Source organism: Notechis scutatus, chromosome 2, assembly GCF_049901735.1.
Source record: "Notechis scutatus isolate UNSWTSFEM ecotype Mainland chromosome 2, rNotScu1.2, whole genome shotgun sequence".
NCBI classification, from domain to species: domain Eukaryota; kingdom Metazoa; phylum Chordata; class Lepidosauria; order Squamata; family Elapidae; genus Notechis; species Notechis scutatus.
The window spans coordinates 85,399,146-85,406,364 of NC_142010.1; the positions used below are offsets into that span (position 1 = coordinate 85,399,146).

Here is a 7,219-nt window from a genome sequence, read left to right on the forward strand (position 1 = left end):
TTTAAGAATCATTTCCAACAATGCCAAGATACAGGTTAGACCAATGTAGGTAAGACCAATAAAGTACATGTTGGCTACATGACACTTACATCTCTGTCCTTCAACCCAGGAGTGCCAGTTGATAGGTTTACCTAGTGTCTGCCTGCTATATCATCAAATTTGTCCAAAATTGCAGGAATGGGAATTTCACCTGAAACATGAGTATAAAAAGCAAGGTTTATTACCCTTGATGGCAGTCTAGCAACACACTTCTTCATGGGCCTTTCTCACAGCATTCTCCACAAAACTTTGAAAAGATGCCAGTCAACCATCCCAACATCACCAATGGGAGTATGGGAAAAAATGATGGGGAAATCATAAGAAACATTTCATCTCCAATGTCCACAGTTGATGTGGCTACTTCTTTCAGCCAAAAAGGAGAGCTGAATTCTTAAAATATTTAATCATGAAGATTTGAATCAGAAAAGGATACATATTTGAGGAAAGGAGAAATATGTAAGAAACGTATCAAGAAAATATGTATTTATGGGTGTCCACAGGCTCAAGAAAAACTCATGATGGCAAGTACAACTGTGTGACTGAAGCTCTCCCTTTTTAACAGATCACATGCTCATAAAAAAGAGGTGGGGTTTTGTTCACAGAGTTCTGGTGGACTAGAAGACTTCCAAGGTCCCTTCCAACTTCTATTCTGTTCTGTTCTACTCTAAGAGGGCTGTGAAAATATTTACAGACCCCTCATATCCTGGACATTAACTGTTTCAACTCCTTCCCTCAAAACGATGCTATAGAGCACTGCACACCAGAACAACTAGACACAAGGACAGTTTTCCCCCCGAAAGCCATCACTCTGCTAAACAAATAATTCCCTCAACACTGTCCAGCTATTTACAGAGTCTGCACTACTATTACTGTTAATCTTCTCATCACTCCTTATCACCCATCCCCTCCCACTTGTGACTGTATGACTATAACTTTGTCACTTGTATCCTTACGATCTATATTGACTGTTTCCTAATATGATTTGATTGCTTATTGTACCCTATGACTATCATTAAGTGTTGTACCTTATGGTTCTTGACTCTTGACAAATGTATCTTTTTTTTATGTACACTGAGAGCATTTGCACCAAGACAAATTCCTTGTGTGTCCAATCACACTTGGCCAATAAAGAATTCTAATTCTTCTAATTCTACTCTACTCTACTCTAACTCTACTCTACTCTAATTTAAGATGGAAAGTATTAATTATAATAATTTCATAGATTTTGTGGGAAGGAACCTTAATTAACACTTTGTAGTATAGGGTGCTCATTCTCCATCATTGTGTTTTCCTATTGTGCAAATGTTAAAAGCATAGGCAATTTGCCAGAAGGAAATAAAAAATAATGGTAATTGTACAAATATGGGTCACAGCAGTCTGCCAAAGCACATGCTCTCTGTACCATTGTACAAAATGTCAACAGAAAGGGAGAAAATGGGTCTGCTTGGAGAACACAGTGGTCAGCCAAGGAAAAGAGATAGCATGGCTATTTTCATGAGGCAATGACGAGAGGTTTTCAGATGTCAATGTGATATAATGGTTATGGTGTTGGACTAGAACTGGAGAAACCTCAACTTAATTCCATTCTATAGAAGCTCCAAGGCAGACACCAACTCTATTCCCAATCTATTTTGTAGAGTTTATGTGGAGAAGAAAATGGAGAACAAAGGGCTATGCTGTGTAACCAGCATGGGTTCCAATGAAATAGCATATACTGTAAATCTAACCATAATGGAATATGTGAGTTGTGCAGGGAGAGAGATTTCTATCTGCAGTTTCAATGTTGAAAGAAACCCTTGAAGGACATTGTATGGACAGGATAAAATGTTTAGCTGATTTCTAAAACTTTGCATTTCCTTTGAGAGTGTCAATTTAGTTATAGCTATTGGGGGCCAGGGGAGGAAAAGAAATCCTGCTCCAGAGAAAATTGCCATAGCAGAACCAAATAATGGAGAACTTTATTGAACCGTATATTCATCTGACAATCAGAATTTGTTCTATTAATATACCAATTAGGAGGCTGTGATTTTGTGCTAGTAAAGTTAATGAATTCTTGATGTTGGCATAGTAAAGATTTTTTTTTTTTAAAAAAAAAATCTTGCATCTGTACAGTCTTGCGCTACCCAATGCCTTGTTCAACATTTGTCTTTCCCTTATAAGGCATGATCTACACTGCATGAAAATTGACCAAGCTTTCTCAATGAAAACTCAAACACTTTATAATCGCCTACTGGAAACATCCTGAACATTCATGAACACAAAGAGGAGGATTGCCTAAATATGATTCTTGCAGTTGTAAAGATCATCTTGTTCCTCTGAAGTGCAAAGCAGTAAAAGCAAATAATGAAGTCAGCTGATCCACATAATCTTCCATCATGTATAACCAAGTTGACTTCAAATCTTTCAGCACCCACTTTGGTGCCCCCCCCCTTCCTTCTTATACTTAAGGCATAAAGTAAATAATTCTTAGCCAAGGTGAGCTCTTTTAAAGGAGAAATACATTAAAGGTAGTCCTTGATTTGTGACCACAACTGAGCCCAGAATGTATGTGGCTAAGCGAGACATTGTTTAAGTGATTTTTGCCCCATTTTATGACCTTTCTTGCTACAGTTGTTAAGCGAATGACTGCAGTTAAGTTAGTAACATGGCTGTTAAGTGAATCTGGTTTCCCAATTGACCTTGCTTATCAGAAGACATCGCAAAAGGTTAGGGTTTGAACCCAGGACATTGCATCATAAATAGGACTCAGTTGCCCAATTATTTGAATTTTGAACATGGGACCAGGGGGATATTGCAACGGTCGTAAATGTGAAAAATGGTCATAAGTCACTTTTTTCAGTGATGTACTTTGAATGGTCACTAAATGAACTGTTGTAAGTCAAGGACTACTTGTACAATAATCAACAGGTTTTGACTGCTAGAACTGAATGTAGCAGGTGCCATTTTTCAAAGCAAGATCTCATGTCTGACAGAAGATGAATAGACTTGTTTCTTGCCACCCTTCTTTTTCCCCCTATCTAGGAGGAAGGAGAAAACATATTTACTTCCTTCAGTCATTGTATTCAGCAGATTCTGACCAGTTCTGGAGAACCGGTAGTGGAAATTTTGAGTAGTTCGGAGAATCAGGAAATACCACCCCTGACTGGCTCTGCCCTCATCTATTCTCTACCTCCTGAGGCTCAACTGATTGGCTGGGTCTTCTTGTGTTGCCCTGCACAGGAGAACGGAGCTGGAAAGCAGGTTAGTGGGGTGGGGAGGGAATGGAGATTTTGCAGTATCCTTCCCTTGCCACGCCCACCAAGCCACGCCCACCAAGCCACACCACGCCCACCAAGCCACACTACACCTACAGAACCGGTACTAAAAATTTTGAATCCCACCACCGGTTCAGTCCCATGAGTCCAAGAGCATAAGTTGGAAGAACAGGTTCAAGGTTGCTCTGGAGGTCAGCAGGAGTGACCCAGAAACGCTTACTTTGCTCATGGTATAATTAAGGCATAAAACAGGAAAAATTATGGTTGGCACTTACTGTGCCAGTCTATGCATTCATGGAGATGCATATGCACTAGTTTAAATGCAAAGGGTGGGGCTCTGTTTTGAAGGGAAAATAGTCTCCAGTGGGGCATAGATGTTGAGGGTCAGCTTTTGGGGGGGGGAAAGGTCTTCTTTTTAACCAACCTACTGGTGAAGAGTAGAAGGATTGCTGCTGTGTGTGCGTGTGTGCGTATGTGTGTTAGTATAGGTATACAAAGAATAAACACCAACTGGTAAAAGAGTAGAAGGTTTGCTGCTGAAGTATACTCTGTGTGTGCATGTGTGTTTGTGTAGATATATAAAGTATATATTAAAACCTTAACTGGAGGGTTATTTAGCTATAAGAATATAAAAAGAACCTTAATGGATTAGCTTAACCCATTACCCGATTATTCTGCTTAGACAGTGGTAGCAAGGAAGCCTATAAGCAAGCCTTGAATATCATAGCTTTCTTCTACTTTTCTTGCTCTCTAATGGTCAGTGTTCAGGACCTGGATATTTTTGTTTGTTCCTTATCCTCGGAGAAATCAGCTTTCGCTAAGTTCCTAAGTCCTTTTGAAAGCCATCAAAATTAGCAATTCCCTCACGGGGAAGCAATTAAAAAACCATAAGGGCATTATGGAAGTATTTTGTATTGGTTGTTTCTGTGTGTCTTTGTTAGAGTAGGGCTAACATGAATCAGCTAGGCAAAATATGCTTAGATTTTCTTATCCTCCCATTTTACTTTGCATCTTAAGCCACAAAGGAAGCTACAAAACACCATAGGTCTCCGAAGAACTCTTGATGACTAAAATGTTTCCTGATTCTAAAATGTCATCAGATGTTGCTAATTATTTTTTCATATTTTAGCATCATGATAAGGACACAGCCTGGCTTTAAAAAGCAATGATCTGAACTTCTAAGCATATTGGGACATATCCTAAGTAACTCTGAAAGATGTAAATACACCTAGATGTAACTTGTTTTCCTAATGCTTCATCATCGGATACAATTATTTGGTGAAAAGCCACTACCTTGGCTTTTATATTACTGAAAGACATTGTTACAAATAGAGAAGCCATTATTTTCTTTATTATCTTGCAGAGTCCTCTAGGTAAGTTGTGCATGAACTGAAATAAAGTATAAAGGAACAATGTATAGCATGCAGCTTGGACTTGTTTTCATGGCCCACTATAAAAAGGTAGTATATTGCAAAATAAAAATACAGTATATTATCTTAACTTCTGTTTTTTTCAGAGTGATTGGACAATGGTTTCAAGCCTTGCCCAGCAATTTAGCTTCTAGATCAAATGCTACTGTTGCCTTATTCCCAGATCAACAGTGAAAAAAGGCTAGCCACACCTCATACAAGGCATTCTGCAACATACCAGCTCCATCACAGATAAAATGTTTTCTAGGTCGTGTTTTCCTTTCCATCCTATAACTATGAAAAATCAATCTGCTTTCCTTCATCAGTCAGGATCCCATTCAGTTGCATCCAAAAGATGGATTTTTTTGTTTTATTTAGTTCAACATTCTCAGGATAGCTTTCCCAATTAAGAGTCAATTAAGGTCTTGAACTCAATGAATGTATATTCTTCTTTAGGAGCCCATTGAGAGCATGATGCCCTGGCCATTCAGAACTTGATATAATCCTTCAGTTCCTTCATGATGTCAGTACCTACACCTCAACAGACAGCAACATATGATGCTGTCTAATCTAATATTGTCCAAACTTGGAAGCTAACTAGGATTATAGGCTAGACTGGTAAGCTTGAAAAATGTCGCATAGAAGGTAGTGGCAAACCACTTTTGTTCAGCTACTAAGAACTGCATGGATGCTTCCATAGCAGGAATTGAGCTTGGCATCTTGGAGACTTCATCTGTGTTGTCTTTATCGCTGAAGCATATCTATTCTGTCCTCTATAATTACTGACTGAATGTATAAAGGCAGATAGATAACTCCACAAAGCATCCATACAAAGTCTTTTTATTGGTTCATCAGGCATCCTCAAGATAACTCACAGTTATGATGAGATTCTTCTCAATGTCCAATTCTTTGCATCTGTCTTTCTGGGTAAAAAGATGATAATGAAGGAGCAAAGGGTGAAGCACCAGCATGCTGCTGGGGTTCAAGCAAGAGTGAAGAAACCTCCCCCAACCCATCGAGGGTCAATTCAGTGACCAATCAGGGTTATAGATGTGGCCACATGACATGAACTACATTTCCCAGGATACCTTAACTATATTTACCATGATGCATTCCCTTAAGGGGACAGCTCCCAATTACTAACTAACTATACCAATTCCCATTAACTATGACTGGCTGGACAGCACAATATCAATAACTTAAACAGCAGAGCATTCCGTTAGAACTTCCACATTGGAGTGATTTATCGAGGCAGCTGTAACTGTAATAGAAATCTGGTCTTCTTGGAAAGTAGATGGCATTTTCTGAACATGTATCATAGAACAATCAAGAGTTGCAGAATTTTCACCAGTGAAAGAAGCACAGATCTGAGGAGAAATGGACAAACTTTATTCAATAAGCATTGGGTGCCTGCTTTGAAAAAAAAGAGAGAGAGAGAGAGAGACACCCTGAACAATAGGAAGATAAAGATTTTTTTTTATAGAATTTGGGGTTGGGGTGGAAAATATAAAGGAACTGATTTGTGGAGACATTTTGAGCAAGTGAGATAGGCACTTAAACCAAGGAAGATGTGTTTTTCTATTGTAAAATAAAGCTGTTAACAATCCCATAGTTAAGAGGATGAAAACTGGAGACAACCAAGCATGCCGACTTGATTAGAGTGGGCTATCTGTTGTTTCTCACCACCTTATTTGCTAGATAAACTTTTTAGGTGAGAGTTTTCAATTGTCTTCTTGTAATTGGATTAAAAGGCTATTTTGGCAGAGGAAACATAGCAACGTCTGAGTTATGTATTAACCTGGAGCTGGTCTGCTTTACAAATGCAAGTGGTGTGGAGGAACAAGGAGAGCAGAAGGAAATGGGGAAAGAGTTTGAAACTGGAGGGGGAGGAAAAAAGGCAAGGCAAAGAAGAAGGACGGGGGGGATTTGGAAAAGAGTTTGCAGTTTTATTATTTTTATTCATTATAATCATAATTTTATTTTATTATTATTTTTATTGTTTTTCAATCACACCAACAATGCTCTTTATATCTGTTTCTGTGATTAGAAATCACTTCTGTAACTGCTTCTTTTTCCCACTCCACCCAGGATCCTCAGAGTTTTTCTTACCTTGTGTAGGATTTGGCATTTTTTCAAGTTTGCTCTAAGCCAGCTCTTCTTAATCTTCTGCTCGAGATACCTTGAAGTTCAACTTCCATATCCCCCAATTGGGGACCGAGGGATTTGACATCCAATATAATTCCAGCTTGTTTGGGGAAATCTGGCTCAGACCAACAGCTTAAGTCGAAACCTCACTGATCATAGTCAAACGTGGTCCTACTACTAAGCAGATAACATGATTGTCCCTTTCCTCTTTTTATCCTGGAATCTTCTAATCTATCCTTTAGCCAAAGTAGAAAGAAAGTTCTGTTTCCAGTCTAGTCACTTTCTCTGTGTGAGAAATGGGTGTGAAAAAGTTCCTCGTTTTGGCACAGTATGAAGCATCTGTTAAACATCATGATGAGAAGCCTGAATTCA

At 38.7% G+C, this 7,219-nt stretch overlaps 1 protein-coding gene across 1 annotated transcript in view; it reads right to left on the reverse strand.

Annotated features, from left to right (window-relative positions):
- The window catches only part of GNPDA1 (glucosamine-6-phosphate deaminase 1), a 62,614-nt gene extending 55,694 nt beyond the window's left edge, over positions 1 to 6,920 (reverse strand). Inside the window, exon 1 of the mRNA XM_087955388.1 lies at positions 6,812 to 6,920. The gene's annotated coding sequence lies outside the window, so the exon portion shown is untranslated. The remainder of the gene's footprint in view (positions 1 to 6,811) is intronic.
- Between the last annotated feature and the right edge of the window lie 299 nt (positions 6,921 to 7,219).